General features: G+C 44.5%; 1 protein-coding gene across 3 annotated transcripts in view; it reads left to right on the top strand.

Annotated features, from left to right (window-relative positions):
* Positions 1-16,244: 16,244 nt before the first annotated feature.
* TMCC1 (transmembrane and coiled-coil domain family 1) overlaps positions 16,245-18,136 on the top strand; it is a 245,873-nt gene continuing 243,981 nt past the window's right edge. For all 3 annotated transcript variants that reach the window (XM_031955621.1, XM_031955615.1, XM_031955612.1), the window contains exon 1: positions 16,245-16,417. The gene's annotated coding sequence lies outside the window, so the exon portion shown is untranslated. The remainder of the gene's footprint in view (positions 16,418-18,136) is intronic.

Genomic DNA, 18,136 nt, shown 5'->3' with positions numbered 1-18,136 from the left:
GAGAAAGTATCTAGGTGGAAGGAATGGTTAACAGCTTCAGAAGGTAAAAATAAATAAGAACTGAAAAAAGGTGATTGGATATAGAAATAAAGAAATTATTTGTGATTTTGAAGAGAGCATTTTCAGTTGAATATTGAGTTTGGAAGTCAATTTATAAGGGTTTGGGAAGTTAGTGAGTGGTAAGAAAATCGGGAACTTTTTCTAGAAGTCTGGTTAGGAAATGAAATAAATACAGAGACAATAACTTGAGGGGATAATAAAGTTAGGTGACGAGGATAATAAAGTTGTTTTTTTTTAAATGAATGAATAATAAATTAATGAAGAAAGATTCATTTATTTATTTCTTTGTACAAGGCCTGGGACACAAGTAAAAAAAAAGACAGTCTCTGTTCTTAAGAGGCTCACATTTAGCAGGCAACACATGAGGTTTTATCCATAAGTCAAATGTAAATGCCTAGTGGTCTTTGAAGTACAGATACAAAAGAGATCATACTGTATCTTTTAAAATTTAATTTCTATGGATAAAATCATATTTGTATCTCATGTTGAATCATTTGACAGTGCAAAGGACTTTGGAGATGAAACTCTTTTCTGGGTCTTCAGTAGTTGTGACTACTGAGAAGGTGCTGGCAAACACCTGGCAGTTACTAGGTCAAACAGGTCACTTCTCTAAACAACAGTTTTGGGGAATAGGTTGGTGACCTAGTAGGAGGTAACAATACTATACAAGATACTGAGATTTACCTCCCCTCCAAAGGCAATTTTATATTTATAATTTTTAATTTATATTTATAATTTTATAGCATCCACTTGAATTTTTTATGGTTATTCTTTCCATTTATATTGTGTTTTTTTTTTGACTCTAGTGACTTTATTTTGAATTAGTTCATGTAAATTTTTCCATGTTTCTCTATATACATCACATTTATCATTTTTGTGTAGTCATATTCAATTACACTCATCTATCATAATTTGTTTAACCATGTGTCAATCAATGGGCATTGACTTTGTTTCCAAATTTTTGCTGTCAAAAAAGGGATACTAGAAATATTTAGGTCTACATGGCTATTTTTTCCTTTTTTTCTTCCTTGGGATATAAACTACATGGTTCTTTTTTTCTTTCTTGGGATATAAACTCAGAATGGAGTCTCTGCATCAAAGAACAGGAGAATTTTAGTCCCTTTATTTGCATAATTTCAAATTGCTTTTCAGAATGGTTATACCCGACTCATATCTCCATATCAATGGCCTAGCATTCTGATCTTCCCCAAACCTCTCCAAAACTTACTATTCTCATATTTTACCACCTTTCCTAACTCATTTTAAACAATTAAAACCCCGAATTCTTTTTTATATGAGCTTCTTTCTATCTAGGTCTCCCTCCTTCTCTGCCTGTTGTTGACTTTTCAAACCTAAGTTTAGGACTTCATGTTCACCTCTGCTGATTTTCATCTGTAAGCAAACCTGGCCCATTGTTTTAACCCACTGAGATTCTTTGTACCTTAATTCTGTCATTCAACAATTTAGAAAATTTAAATTCAATTCAATGAAAAAGGTTTGTATTGATCACCAATGTATTCCCATCCCTGTAAAGCAGGGTAACCATGAACTTGCATTCTTTTTCTTTTTATACTTTGATAATAGCATTTGCTTCATAGAAGGTTTTTAACAAATATTCATTCCTTGATGAACAGCCAGTATTTCTACCTTGCTTTAAGATTTACAATGTATTTTTTAACACATTATCTCTCTTTTGATCCTTAAAGCAAACCTTGAAACATAGGTACTATAGGAATAATCATCATCCCCATTTTGCAGATTATGAAAAATTAAATAATTTGCCATAGTGACATAACTAGAAAATGTCTCAGGTGGGGCTCCCTAACTCCTTTTCAGACACTTCTTCCTCTACCAAGTCACTTCTCTAATAAAAAGAATGAAGGAAAAGACACAATTTATTATATTTAACAAGCTTGAAGTCTAATTGAGGAGATGAAGTAATGGCACCAAGGGAACAGTGTCCATTTAGGGTAAATTGAGTGGCCCACTTTGTATTGGATACCAAGGGAGCAATAAGGTTTTAAGAGGGCTCCCCTGCTTCCAGGGAACTGACATTTTTCATTTCTAGCATACCTGGGAGGGGGAAGGGGGAAGGTGGGGTGATCACTCACACCCATCACCTGCTGATGACTTCTGGGTCAGGAATGGCTGGCATTTGGAATTAATTCTTGGTCTCAAGAGGGTGGTTGTTTGGGAGGGCCGGAGGTAACTGCTTCCTCATGGAGCCATATCCTGGATTTCAGAACCTAAGTGATTTTCTATAGCTGTGGTCCAGCTTCCTATTTTGGCTCCATGTTACAGACAGAGGAATCGAAGTCTGGGAAGGTTCAGGGATACCTGGTGAAAGCCTGGGGTGAATATTGGAAACCAGTTTTCATTTAGCAAAATGGTAAAGTCCTCAGCCTTTGTCTTGGACCTGACTTCTTTTTTAGGGACCCTCTCTATTCCCAGGGCCCAGTGGATCTGGTCTTATCCACAGCACTCCATGGTGCACTGGCCACTTCCAGATCTCCTTTACTTCAAGGCTCGGCTTAAAATTTGGAACTCTGTCCAAAGGGTCCTCAAGTTGTGCACACCCTGTGATCTAGGTCTGTATCTAAAGAGATCTTAAAGGAAGGAAAGGGACCCACATGTGCAAAAATGTTTGTGGCAGCTCTTTGTGTAGTGCCAGAAACTGGAACCTGACTGGATGCCCATCAGTTGGAGAATGGATGAATAACTCAGGGCCTATGAATGTTATGAAATGTTATTGTTCCATAAGAAACGATCAGCAGGATCATTTCAGAGAGGCCTGGAGAGACTGACATGAACTGATGATGAGTGAAATGAGCAGCACCAAGAGAACATTGTACACAGCAACAGCAAGATTATGTGATGATCAATTCTGATGGACTTATCTCAGCAATGTGGTGATTCGGGCCAATTCCAATGGTCTTGTGATGGAGAGAGCCATCTGAATCTAGAGAGAGAACACAGTGTGGATCACAACATAGAATTTGTTGTGGTTTGCTTTTTTGTTGTGGTTTGCTTGCTTTTCACTTTCTTTCTCATTTTTTCCCTTTTTAATCTCATTTTTTCTTGTGTAGCAGGATAAATGTAAAAATATGTATAGAAGAATTGCACATGTTTAACAAATATTGGATTACTTGCTGTTTAGAAGAGGAGTGGGCGTAAGGGAGGGAGAGAGAGAAAAAATTTAGAACACAAAGGTGAATGTTGAAAACTATCTTTGCATGTATTTTAAAAATAAAAATCTATTATTTAAAAAAAGAACTATTCTCTGTGAGAAGTCTTTTCCCAGTGAATACTTCCCTCCTCCTAAATCCCCCTGGTGTTTATTTTGTACATGCTTCTGGATACACATGTTCTATAAACTCCTTGAGAATAGGCACTTTCTACAAATAAAACACTCCATGTCTCTTCTCTGGACATTTACTCTGGCCATGTCTGGATGACTCTTACTCTTAATCTCTGCCTATTGACTTTCCCGGCTTTCCCCCTCAAATCTCACCTCCTAAGGAAAGCCTTCCCCAAATCCTCTTAATTCCAGAGCTTTCCCTCTATTATTTTCTATCTAACTTGCTTGTATCTCCTTGTTTATTGTCTCCCCCAATAAATTGGAAGCTCCTTGTGGCCAGGAACTGTTTTCAATCTCCTTTTGTAATCAGTCACAGTCAATCTCCACCTTCTGGGTACAGACACTGTTAGTGCTAATCTATCAATCAATAAACATTGATTAAGTTTCTACTATGTGCCAGGTTCTATGGATAGCACTGATTGATTAGCACTAACACAGTGTCTGGCACTCAGTAGGTGTTTATTGTAACTACATTTCCCATCTAGTCTGGGGCATTTACCTGAAGGCACTATGCTGGAGAAATGACTTGGAAATGGTGGAAGAATGCTGAGGTGACACTATGTGAACATGCATGTCCCGATAAATGCTTGTTGGGAAATTTAATAATTAATCCTTGCCCCTTTCACCCTCCCTCCACACTCTGGCATCAGTCCCATGCCCCATGGTGGGGTCTTTTTCTCAGTCAACTCCTAATTAATCCACACTAAATTGTTAGCTGAATATGGTTTAAGATGCTCTGCTTCCCAGGGGTATTAGCATCTCACAGGGGACTCTGGGAAAGCCAAAAAACCTCTAAGCCTTGAAGTAATGAAATTTTAATAGTGGAATTCAGGCACTGTAGCAGCCAGTGGGAGAGAAAATTTTGGGCAGACAGGTTCTACCTGCCACCCACTCCTAAATCAGAGCCCATAGGCGACTGGCAAGCTGACCCCACTCACTGGCGCTGAAAGCAAAAAAGAGTTGAGTGGAGTAAAAAGAAATCCAAGGGAGTGTTTACTTTTAGGTCTCTCCCCCACCCCCTTTTTTCTAGTTATCTATCAGACCAAGCAGAGATCACTCCACTTTTTCATCAAATCAGCTTCCACTTCAGGCATGGGGGAGGGCAAAGCTTTCTAAAAATACTCTTGAGCCGTCATGTTGGATAACATCAGAGTCTGGCTGGGAGTAGAGATGCTGCCTGCCTCGTTGCCTCTGATCCCTCCGAGCCTCTGACCTTTGCTCTTCCGCTCCACTGGTCCATTCTGAAGGCCCCTCCGAGGAGGTTCTGGCCACGCTTGGAGAGCTCTGACCCAGGAGCCCTGACCCAACTCTGTCAGATGCTCCAGATTAGGGGACTCTGGAGAGAATCGGCCTGGATTCAGACCCCACAGTCTGGGCCTCTGACCCACCTTTGTCAGGTCCTCTAGATTAAGGGGCTCTGGAGAGAATCAGCCTGGATTTGGACCCCACAGTGTCTGGGAGCCCTGGGCCTCCGATTCGCCTTTGTCAGGTCCTCCAGATTAAGGGGCTCTGGATAGAATCAGCCTGGATTCGGACCCCACAGTGTCTGGGAGCCCTGGGCCTCTGACCCACCTTTGTTAGGTCCTCCAGATTAAGGGGCTCTGGAGAGAATCGGCTTAGATTCGGACCCCACAGTGAGCAGGCCTTCCTGCCTCACCCTCTTCCTCGCCCTGCTCAGTCTCCACACAGTTGCCAACATCATTTTCCTTAAGATCTGCCCGTATCACTCCGGAGGATTCAATAAACTCCAGTGCTTTCTATTGCTTCTGGGATCACAAACATGAGCCCTGCACAACCTAATCTCATTCTGCTTTTGCAGCCACATTCTACATTAACATGCCCTCCTATGCCCTTGATGTTTTGGTCAAACTGGTCTAGTTTGTATTCCGTCGCCCATCTCCCATCTCCATGCTTTTGTACTAATTATCCCATTGGTCCCCATTCCAGGAATGCCCTTCAGCCTCACCTCTACTGTTTAGAATCCTTTAAGATTCAAATTAAACCCCATACTCTGCATCCTGGTTTTCTCTCCTCCCTCCCCAGTTTTCAGAGTCTTTCTCCACCAAAATACCCTAAAAAAAAAAAAAAAAAAAACCCTTGCTTGTTTTTGTATATACATACACACATACATACATATGTATGGAGAGAGAGAGAGAGAGAGAGAGAGAGAGAGAGAGAGAGAGAGAGAGAAGTACAAGATCAGAGATATCAAGCAAAGAAGAGACAAAGACAAGAGACAGAAGAGTAGAAGAGACAGAGATAGAGACAGAGAGATAGAGAGACAGGCATGAGAAGAGAGAAGACAAGAATAGAATAAGAAGTAAAGAGAAGAGAGAGACAAAAGAGAGACAGAAAGCAGAAAGACAGAGAACAGAAGAGAGAGAGACATAGAGACAGAGCAGAAGAGAGAGAATAGATAGCAGATACATAGAAGAGATGATAAATACAGACAGAGCAGTAAAGACAGACAGAGTAGATATGCAGATACGAAGACAGAGAGATCAGAGACGAGATAGAGAATATCAGAGAAAAATAAAACAGAGAAGAATAGAGAGATCAGAGACAAATACAGATAATCAGATAGAGAATATGATAAGTATATCAGAGACAGCAGCAGACATGCAGAGAAGCAAAGATATATATAATAAGATATAGATCAAGACAGTCAAGTATCGAAGCATACATAGACAGAGACAGAGATATAGTAGTATATATATATATATACAGCAGAAAGCATAAATAATATGATCGATATATCGACATAGACGATATAGAACAGTATATGATACATGAGAACGGACATATATATATAGAGTGACATAGTAAGAGTAAACGAAACATAGATAACAGTATAAATAAAAGATATAAGCACAGAGAAGAGAAAAGAAAAGACAGAGAGTATAAGAGACAGAGAGACAGAGAAAGAAGACAGAGAGAAGAAGAAAAGCAAGACAGAGAAGAAGAAGAGACAGGACAGAAGAAGAAGACAAGAAAAGAAGACAGAAGAAGGAGAAATAGAGAGACAGAGACAGGAGAGAGAAAGAGAGGAGAGAGAGAGAGAGGAGAAGAAGAAGAGAGAAGAGAGAGGAAGAGAGGAAGGAAGAAGAATGAAGAATGTATAGACTATGAAGGTCTCTTATTTAGCATCCATTGGCCTCAAGAACCAGTGTAAGACAGCAAGCATATCCTGTTTGCTAAGCACATCGGTAGAAAATGAGCAATAGGGAGAAATTACCGACGAAGGAAGGAGGAGAGACTAAGGATAGGGTCCGAGAGACTGAACAGACCGAGGTGAGAAAGAGGGACTAGAGATCAGGAGGAGACCGAGCATGAACTTGACCCCTAGTAGTTGCCTAACCCATGTTTGATTGATGGTCCGCTCATTTCATTTTGCAGTCAGAGAAGGGACATTGATCCTCAGACTACCCCAGGTGCTGTGACCTGGGACAAGGCAATCTTACTCGGTCCTGGTTTGCCGTCAGGCATTTCCATCATCTTGCTAGAAATGCCAGCTGGAAGAAATACTCCACTAGATGGGACAGAGGAAAGCCCTGAGAATGGGTCCTAGATCTCCTAACTCCAACTTTTCATCTCTCGAATCAGGCGGCAGGTCTGAATCCCCACAACACCCCCAGGTCCACGGCAGGCGGCTGAATTTGACCCCTAGTAGTTGCCTAACCCATGTTAACTGATTGCATGTCCGGCCATTTGATTGAGGTCAGACAGAATGGACTTTGTCTGATGATTTCACTAGGTCACTCAGGTAGCTGGCTTGGGATAACATTCACTCATATTGAAGACTCAGTCTTCACCTGAGATCATACCCTTCCAGGCTTTCAGGCATTATTCCTGATCTATCCATTTGCTGGAGCCAAGCAGAAACGCTAGGAAGAGTCAGGAGGATAGCCATCTGCTCAAGCTCATTGAGTCATCGTTCAATCCTCCAGGACAAAGCGAACAACAAAGCTACTATGTCTCCTGCATGATCAGGCACTGATTGAAGATAGCTCTGATCTCCCAGCCCCCACGCGGGTCCCCACGGCAGGCAGGCTGAATTCTCCCCCAAGCCCAGCGCTGCACAAGTACAACCTGTAACTGGAGCAGCCGGCCCTTTGATGACGCAGACAAATGGCTATTTGTCTGAAGATTTTTTGGCACTGAGGAATCCATCTATTACTCCTTGGGATAATCATTCCTCATTATTAGGAAGATTCCCCTCTTCATCGTACTGAGATCTAATACCCCCCCTTCCACTTTCACTCATTATTCCTGATTCTTCCCATTTTGGACCAAACAGAACAAGGCTAGAAAGTTCTGGCTCACAATTAGCCCAAATCTGCTCAAAGCAGCTTCTCATTGAGTCATGTTCAATCCTCCCAGGACAAAGCAGAAAACAACAAAAAGCCACTAAATGTCTCCTGCATGACAGCACTTCAGACCCTTGAAGATAGCGATCATGCAAACTGTCTCTTATGCTCCGTTTCCCCTCTCCCCTCTCCAGAGACTCATGCTTGTTATTGCTTCTGTTGAAATGGGGGTTTCTTAACCTTTTAAGGGGTCACACACCCCTTCGGCAGGCTGGCAAAACCAATGGGCTTCTCAGAATCACATCCCTAACAGAAGCAAAAACCACGTTTCAGTTAGAAGTTAGTGAAAATAAAGATGTATTTTTTCCCATTCCAAGGTCATGGACCCTCTGAAATCTATCCAGGGACCATTTCAGGACAGGATGGGTCCAAGGATCTGCTGTGAGGGATGTTCGGGAGCTATGGCAACATCGCTAGCTAATATAAGGGTGTACCAGGATAGGGGAGTGCCCACCGGGGAGCTAGTCCCCTCCAAGAGGAACGGCTTCAGTGAACTCAGTCACTTCCCTCTCTGTTTGAGAACCAAGGTTCTGCCGGCAAGCCCCGACAAGTAGGGAAGCCGGCAAAAGGCAAGCTGGCCTGACTTGAATTCCTGAGTTCTGCCTAGGTCCCTTTGATTTCCCTCCTATGTAGGTGGATGGAGGTAAGTCGAGTTGGTTTGATGAGATGGTTCCCTCCCCTCCCCATTTGGGTCAGCCCTGGTTCCGAGATAAAAGGAGTTCTTGGCAGTCAGGGAGCCAGGGGCTCACTGAGAAAAAAAGCTCCTTAAAGGAGGAGAAAGAACACTGGCCTGGGAGTCCAGTCTGGTTCCGATCTTTACCAGATGCCTGGGGCTATGTTCCTTTATCTCCCTGAGTCTGATTTTTCTCACCTGTAAAATTGGTGTAATAATACTTGCTCTTCCAGCCTCACAGAGTCGTTGTAAGACTCACACCAGAGAATGGATGTGAGATATTTTTCACACCTTCAAACTCTATATAGATGTCACATAAAAAAAAAAATTCTTTACTCTTCTTCTCAAAAATGAGCCTCTAAGTTTGACTCCTCCTCTCTTACATTCTAATATGGTCCAGTTTATTGAAGCTTTCTGTAATATGGGATCACAGAATCACAGATTTATTTGTTCGTTTTGCTGGGGCAATTGGGGTTAAGTGGCTTGCCCAGAGTCACACAGCCAGGAAGTGTTAAGTGTCTGAGGTCAAATTTGAACTCAGGTCCTCCTGACTTCAGGGCATCGTGCTTGCCAACTAGCTGCCCCAAGAATTACAGATTTTGACAATTGGAGGTGAGCTTGGATGTCCCCTAAATCTGGAAATCCTAATCTAATGTTCTCAGACCTTTATAGGCCTGGAGATAGATTTCATGAACCTGGATGGGAAAAATTCCTTATTTCAATATAATTTATTTCTTTTGACATTTATTTTATGCATTTAAAGACATTAATCTGAGAAGACTTTATCAGGCTAACAAAAAAGAACACAAAAATGGGTAAAAACCCACTAATCTAAACCAGCTGGCACCCAAATAAGAATCCTCCTTACAACATCTCGGATATGTGGTTGTTCAGCCTTTGCTTAAAGGTATTTAAAGAAGGGAAAGCCATTCTCTCCCATGATGGGAGCCCACTCCATTTGGGGACAGCTTCTCATTGTTGGGAATGTTTTCCTTCTTTTATCTCCCTCTACCATTTCTACTCACTTTAGTTTTTCCCTCTTGGCTCAAACAAGAAAGAAGCGTTCTTTTGTATTGTGGCTCTCTGCTCCCTTACCCCATGGCTTGGTTCAGAAACTGTTCCGCTCCAGGCCATTTCCTGAGAGTTGCTTATCTCATCTGTGAAATAACAGTTCCTTTGAACACCTAAAGAATGCTACGATATGTCCCCTAAGTCTTCTTCATTTCTACAGGTTAAAACAGTCCCAGTTCCTGGTAACACTCATTAGTTTTTCATCTGAGGGAAGGAGATGGAGATCTCACAGGAGATCTCAGAGATCTCATGCCGAAGGAAAGGGCTAGGAAAAGCACTCATGGCTAATAGAAAAAAGAAAATGTAATAATAAATGATAAACCGTAATAATAAGCATCATTATACGTATTTCAGAGAAGGAGGAAATAGGAAGTAGAGAAGAAACACATCATAGTGAAGTCAGAAGATGATGGACAAATTGATTTGTTTTGGTAGGACTGTATTTCCTCAATTCTATCAACCCACAGGCGTTTATTAAGCACTTAGTATATATGTTAGGCAGTATGCTAGGTTCTGGAGATACAGAGAGAAAAGTGAAATAATTCTTACACCCAAGCATTGTGTCTGGAGTCAGGAAGACCCGAGTTCAGTCACAGCCTCACATACGTCCTATGTGACCCTCCATCTTCCTTTTTTTTTCTTCAACTGTGATAATATGGAAATCATAATAAAAATACCCTCCCCACAGGATCAAATGAGATTATATTTGTAAAGTGATTAACATAAAGCCTGGTTCATAGCAGGATCCCCTTCCCTCTATGTGGCTCACTTTTTTCATCTATGAAATAGAGATAATAATAGCACCTACCTCTGTAAGGATTAAATGAGATATTTGTAAAGTGCCTGGCTCACTTTAAAGCACCGTATGAATTTTAGTGGTAATTATTACTACTTTTTATTAGGAGAGGCTGTAGGCACACAAATAAGCTGAGTGTTGGAGGAAACATGGAAGTCAAAAGTAGGACTGAAGTGGAGGATGGGGTCTGAGAACTCCCTGACCATTGTCAGGTCTCCTTGTGGGAAGACGGTCCGGGTGAAGGCCATGACATGCAGGACTGAGTGCTGGGTGTCAGGAACAGCATAAAAGGCTCTGGGAAGGACCCTGTAACACACCTGCGTCCTAGGGCTGGAGGAGGTGTCCAGTGAAAGGCTTTATTGCCAAACTGGGCAGCGTGCGTTCGATTGTAAGGGTAAAAGGTCTTTGTGGAGACCAGCCCTTTCTGGGATGGGAGCTTTCCTGGAGAGGGCAGTTGGCCAACAGGACTTGTAAGGCTTTCGTCTTCCTCTAAGTGCTATGAAGTCAACTGACCTCAAAGTCATTATGTGAAACCAGGGAGGGCTGGGACTTGTGAGGATTAAATGAGGTAATAGATATTAATAATAATAATCTTAAAGCTCTTGGTTTATAAATGGTACAAACAAGATTCATCCTTGGAGACTGCTCACTAAACATCCTTCAGGCCCAAATCCCGACTCAGGTTTCCCCGGATGCTGGCAGGGTTTGCTTGGTCCAGGAGCTCTCTGCCTGACAGTGCCCACTTTGATAGCTCTACCTGTGGGGAGGGCCACGGTTCTGTGAAGGAGCTCTGGGTGCATAGCAAAGGACCCCTCCCCTTCTTCTCTCTTTAGTTCTCTAGGCCAGAAGTGCAGATGGCTAAGGGCCGGGATGTCACCATCACAACGGATAATGTACCCAGGGCCCAGCCTGTCAAATAGTCCCAACATGTTCTTGAATTTGCTTTTTAAAAACTCTAAAGATAATAATTGAAGGAACAGAGTCTCCTCCTTGGGTCTTTAATGCAAATAGTGCTGAGCTTGATCAGAAGGAGCTAAGTTCAAATCCAGCCTCAGATACTTAACTGTGTGACCCTGGGTAAACCACTTTAATCTCTGTCTGTCTCAGTTTCCTCAACTGTAAAATGGAGATAATAATAATAGCACTCACCTCCAGGATTGTTGTGAAGATCAATAGAATAATAATTATAAAGCACTATAAAAAAAGTTAGCTGCTATTATTATTTTATGTATGAAGGCATAAAAACTCAGATTACTGAAGTTTATCTCTTTAAGCAATCACTTTCACATTTTATTTTAAACATTATGGATGCAAATTTTTTCTAAACCTTTTTCCCTGCTTCTTGAATATAGTGTATTAAATCTAATGAAACCTTTTTCCTTGATGACTAGAGGTTAGATTAGGAATGTTAATTTTTGTACTAACTCTATAGTAATGTATGCATTATAGTATATTGTATATACTGGAGTACTATTTAGGATAAAGTATATTATGTTGTATATTAATGTATTTGTATAAACTAATATATATATACTATAGTAGATATATAATAGTACCAACTATATAATAATATATACATAAATATGTTTATATATTGGTACTGACTATAGAACTGCATGTGTGTGTATATATTTATATATTTTAGTACTAACTACATAATAGTATTGATTCTATAACAGTATATATAATAGTACTGACTCTAATAGTGTGTATATACATAATAGTACTAACTCTAATAGTGTGTATATACATAATAGTACTAACTATATGTAAGTATATCTAGTAGTATAACTACATAATAGCATATACAATAGTACTATTGTATATAGTATTGATCTATTGATCAATATTGATCAATTATATATAATTGATATATAATATTGATTATATAATAGTATATGTATAAATATATAATAGTACTAATTTCATAATCATGTATATATAATTATACTGACTATATAATAATATGTATAAATGTATAAAGTATTGATCATATAATCATGTCTACATGTATATATAATACTGACTATATAATAGTATGTGTATAAATATGTGATAGTATTGATCATATAATCATATAGGTATATATACTTATAGAAAATACATAATATAGTATAATTTTAGTATAAATATATAATACTGAATATATAACCAAGCATGTATTTGTATATATGATAGTACTGACTACATAATAGTATGTGTATATATCTGTATATAGTACTGAATATATAACTATGTATAATTATATAATAATACTGGCTATAATAGTAGTGATTATATAATAATGTGTATATATAATAGTGCTGAATATATAATAATTTGTTTATATAATACTGACTCTATAATAGTGTGTGTGTGCATAATAGTACTGAATATATGATACAGAGATGACCCTCATCAGCCATCGAGTCAGCTATTATTGCTTGTCCTTAATCTAAATGGTCCCTGGGGGTTCTTTTTCCATCCTTGAATCTGCTCTGATTTTTCTACTTTTTTCTATATTCTATAAGTCTATATTTTTTCTTCTCTTAAGCCCACTTTCACATATTGCCGCAGTCAACCTATTTCTAGAAGCCTTCTCCATTCTACTTGGCAGACTGCGTGAGCTGAGAAAACAGGCTTTGCTAGAACTGTGTATAAATTGAGTCATCAGGCTCTGCGTGGGGGCTGGGAGAGGGTCTTAAGAATTCTCCTAGAGAAAAACTGGAGAGCTGCGGACCCCGCTACATGCGATCTTTTGCTTACTCCCGGTCTCCCTGTGGTGAGAGACTATCCGACGTGACAGAAGCTGACTCCGGAGTCAGCAGACAGGAGTTAGAATCCTGGATCTACCATTTAAGTGTGATTTGACCCCGAGCCAATCCCTTAACTTCTTCTGAGCTCAGTTTCCTTAGATATAAATTAGACACAATGAGATCACCAATGTAAAAATGCTTTAATTGTTTTTTGGAAAGTGTTTGCTTTATAAGTATGGATTCATAAATAGGATAGAGGGGGATTTAAAGAGATTTGAACAGGGAGCTAATGTTCCAGATAGGTGAGACAAAGTAGAACTGATTTCCAGATAAAGGAAGTTTCACTGCACTCCTTCATTCTCCCCTTCCAATGGAAAATAGCTGGATTCTAATGGCCTTCTAATAAAGGTCCGGGCATATGGACCTGTTCTTGGCCCAACTTTGTCAATAACTTAAGTGTATGACCCGTTTTCTTAAGTTCTGCTCCATGGAGGAAGAACAGGAGGGTCAGACAGGATGTCTCAAAGGCTCTTCTAGCTCCTAGAGATCAATTTTCTCTTTTTTATTCTGCTGCTGTGTCAGAGCTTCTCTCCATTAAAGAAGTCAGGACTCTAGGTACATACTCATGTTTATACTCATGGTTGAGCAGACAGGATATGTATAGTCTGATGTTTCTTTAGTTTTATATCCTACAAGGAGCAAACACCTGAGGCTTAAAAGACCACCCTTTGTAAAGTCCAGCAAATGATGTCAGAAATGGAAGGATCTCACATATTATTGTACAACTGTGGTAGACAACTGACATCTACATAGTCCTCTAAGATTTGCAAAGTAATTTGTTTGATCCTGTAAAGTAAATATAAGTCCTAGAAGTGAGCACTATGGGTTTTTTTTTTTTTTTTTTTATCATTTTACCGATGAGGAAACTGAGTTGCATAGTTTAAATGACACAGCTAAGATATGTCAAAGGTAGGATTGAAAACAGGATGTTTATGGCTTCTGAAATGTGTACAGTAAGTAGAAAGAGCTGGATTTGAAGAGGACCATGGACAGCAAAAGAGATCTTCTCTCAAGAAGGGACTGGATTAAATGAGGCAGAGTTTGATAGTCATTCTTTGCTCTCTCTTCCAACAGGAAGACAAAAATCGGGATGACCGGCTATGGCCCAGGATGCAGTGGATGAGCTCAGTGACCAAGTGCTAAAAGCACTCCCCAGCACCTGCTTCAGCCGCTGGAACAAACTGTCCGGGTCCGCCCGTCCCGCCAGGAGATGTCTTCACCTGTTTGGGATGGACATCCTAACTCGCTGAAGGTCTGAAGCCTGTCAGTTACACTCAACCTGGTTTAGCCTGTCTGCAGAAACACCTGTGGGTGTGGCCACAGCTTCTTGGAGCCACAGGTGAGCAGTGGGTGACAATGGACCCCAAAGGAGAGTGAGCAGCCCTCACAGCAGAGGTGCCAGTCCCCCGGTGACCTTGTTTTTTTAATATTTTTACGAAATGAGGAACGATTCTAGGAAGGGCAAAAGGATGGTGGTTTAGAAAAAGGGATTAGGGCTTAATGTACGAGGGAGAAGGCTGGATGGATTAGGGAAGGACAAGAAGGTTCCAACTGGGAAAATGCAGGTGTTGTTCTTGGACGCCGGGGTGAGGAGGGAATGAGGGAAAGCTAGGACAAGGGGAAGAAAGAGAGGGGAAAAATCGGAGGAGGGATTGGGTTACGGGGAGGAAAACCGGAGGGAAGGAGAAAAGAGTTTAGAACACGGGGGGAAATACCAAGGGAGCAGGGGGAACAAGGGACCAGGGAGAAGAGAGAACAGAGAAGTGTAAGTGGGGAAAGACATTAAAACGAATGATGGAGGAGAAACCCGAGGAAGGGCAAGGAAGGGAAGGGGCAGGAGACAAAAAGGACAAATAGGAGCAGAGGGGAAAACGGGGAGACGGGGAGGGAGGACAGAGAGACCAGGAAGCAAAGCTGGAAGGAGGGGGGAGGGGAGAGAGAGGGAAAAGAAAAGGGAGAAGAGGGAGAGAGGAGGGAGAGGGGAAAGGAGAGGGAGAGAAGGAGGGAGAAAGGGACAGAGACACAGGAAAACAGAGACAGAGAAAGGAAGAGGGACCGAGGGGGGAAGAAGAGAAGGAGAGAAGACAAAAGAGAGACAGAGGGGAGAGAGGGGGAACAGAGGGAGGAAGGAGGGGACAGAGACAGAGCAAGGAAAAAAAGAGAGACCGAAGAGAAAAAAGAGAGCAGGGGGAGAAAAGAAACAACAGAGAAAAGAGGGAGAGGAGAGAAAAGAGAGGGAAGAAGAGGGAGTAAAAGAACAGAGCAGAAGAGACAGAGAGGGAAAAACAAAGAGAAATGGGAGAGAACAGAGAGAAAGGGAGGCAGGAACAGAGAGAAAGAGAGGAGAGACAAGTGAAGGAAAGAGAACAAAGAGCCAGAGAGAGGAAAGAGGAAGACAAAGAAGGAGGAAGAACAGAGAAAAGGGGAAGAGACAGAAGACGAAGGGAGAGAAGGGGAACAAGAGAGAACATTAAGAAGACAGAGACAGGGAGGGGATGGAAAGAGACAGAGAAAGAAGAGACAGAGACAGGGGAGAGAATGCGGAAACCGAGGGAGAGAGAAAAGGGGGAGAATAAAGAGGAAATTATAGAGAGACAGAACCAGGGAGAAGGAACAGAGAAGATGAAGAGAGGGGAGGGCAGGAAAGATGGAGAGAGAAAGAGAGGGGAGGAGACAACAAGGGTGGAAGGGGGGGGGGGAAAAGGGGGGGACCCAGAAGAGAGGGGGGGGAGGAAGGAACCCCCCTGGCGCCCCACCCCCGCGCTTCGCCCCGCCCCCTCCTGCACGGGCGTGCGCGTGCCCGTCCTCGCCTTCCGCATGACGCGGCCGTCGTCGTGAGCGCCCCGGCCGGGGAGCGCAGCGCGTGGGTCCGGGCGGGGCTGCGCGCGCGTTCCCGGCGCGCCCGCCCTCCTGCCTGCTTGCCTGCGTGCCTGGCCTGGCCGGCCTCGCTCGTTCCCGCTCCCGCGCTCCCGCCCTCGCTGGGTCTGAGGCGGCCGCGGCGGCCGCAGCGGCGGCGGGCGGGGAAGGGGGAGGGGTGCGAGGGGGAGGGGAGGGGTGGGAAGGGAAGGGGAGGGGGGTGGTTGGGGAATGGACCGGGCGCGGCGGTGGCCGCAGCGGCAGCAGGAGCAGCAGCAGGAGCAGCAGCGGCGGCGGCGGCGGCAGCAGGAGCCGGAGCGACGGCGACGGGGCCGCCTCCTCCTCCTTCACCTCCTCCTCGCCCTCGCCCTCGCCGTCGCTCTCGGCCGCGGCCACGGTCACGGCCACGGCCTCGTCGCCCCGCGGGAGGCCCCGCAGCCGGTGAGTGTTCGCGGGGTCGCAGCGGGACCTTCTGCCGCCCCCGCCCCCCCGGGGGTCCCCCTCCCCCCCCCCGGGCCTAGGGCTTCGCCGGCGTCCGGGAGCATCCAACTGTCATTTTCCTGCCCAGGGCTCCTCGGTCGTCTGCGGGCTCCTCCCGGCCGGGAAGGGGGTGCAGGGGCTGCGAGAGCCCGCGGAGAGGGAGGGGGCAGGGCGGGCCCGGGCCCCTCCCCCCGGGTCCCCCCGGGGCTGCGGGGGCTCCGCGGGGAGCCCGCCTCGGGCGCCTCTGTCACCGCCCCCGGAGCCCGGGGCTGCCGCTTTTGTTTTCGCCCCAAACTTGGAGCCGGGGAGCGGAGGCCGGGGCGGCCGCGCGGGGCATTGCGGCACAGGTGCAGGCGGGGCGGGGGCCGGGGGCCGGGGCTCGCGGGGCGCGGGCCCTCGCGGGTCCTGCCCGGGGCCGCTGGGAGGCCCGGCCCGGGGCGAAGAGGGGACGCCTGCGCCGGGCCGCGGAGGCGGGCGGCCTCGGCCCCTGCGGCCGACCAACTAAGTCCAAAGTTGCCGGGCTGACCGCCGCCCCTGGCCGGGGAAGACCCGCGGACCCCCCATTGTTCCCGGCCTGCCGCCGGCTCCGCCTCCCCGCTTGGGCCGCCGGCGCGGGCATCCGCAGCAAACTTGGCTGAGACACCTGGTTCCGGCGGGGGCCGGGGGGCCGCCGATCCCGGGGTGCCGGCGCTCGGCTCTCCTTCCGGGCCGGTTTGTCGCGGAGAAGGGCGCCGGGTGGCCGCTGCATCCCCGAGCATCTTCTTTGGCGGGGCCCCAGCCGGCTGTCCCCCGAAGCCGGGCGGCCTGACCCTCCGAGGGCTCCGCGAGTCCGCTTTGGCTTCGGCGCCAAAGCCCCGGCTTGAACCGAGGCAGAGGTCTGCGGCGCGGAGAGATGTGCAGCGCCGACGTGGGCTCTGCCCCCGGGGAGCCAGCTGCTTCTCCCCCTCCCGGAGATGGCCGGCGGGGGCTGGGGAGCCGGGCCGGCCCGGAAGGTGGGCAGCTCCCTTCTTTAATCTCCCCCAGCCTCCAGAAGCTGTCCGAGGCTGTAAATTATGACACGGAGGCGAAAAAACAATGGCCTGGAGATAAGAAAACCGGGGGACGGGGTATAAGCAGTTTGCCTAGACTAGTCATCAAACAAAAAAACTCTTGAAGAGGCATGCTAAGCCCAAGCTTTTGTCCCTCAGGGCCCTGAGTGCGGTTGCGATTCTTTAAAAACAAAACAAAACACTGCCATTCTTTGGCTCGTATAGAAAGAGCTGAAACTTGGTTTTAGACTCTTGACCTTTTGCATTATTAAGATTTTTCAATTGCAGCTTTTACCTTCAGTTTCCTGTAGAATGGCTGTTAATGAAGAGTACAGGGAGGATCAGGATAGTTAGACACTCTAGTAATATATGAACAAATGTCATTTTCATTGAGTAAGAGCCCACGCTATGGGTGCTTTGTGAGACAAAGAAGTTATAATTTGCGGTTCTGGGGTACTTGCATTTTGATATAAACAAAGATGCAAACCTTTTGGGAATATATTTCACATGGTTTGATAGTTGTATATAAATACTGTCATTGACTGTCAAAGACCTTTTTAAATTACTTAAGAACTTTAGTCTACCCAGCTGTGACCGAGTCCCACACTCTGACTTCTTCGAAAGCACTATAAAGCAACCCATTATCTCTTAT

This window comes from Sarcophilus harrisii, chromosome 1 (genome assembly GCF_902635505.1).
Source record: "Sarcophilus harrisii chromosome 1, mSarHar1.11, whole genome shotgun sequence".
NCBI lineage: Eukaryota > Metazoa > Chordata > Mammalia > Dasyuromorphia > Dasyuridae > Sarcophilus > Sarcophilus harrisii.
The sequence above is the reverse complement of the archived record's forward strand: the minus strand, read 5'-3'. Positions and strand labels throughout refer to the sequence as shown.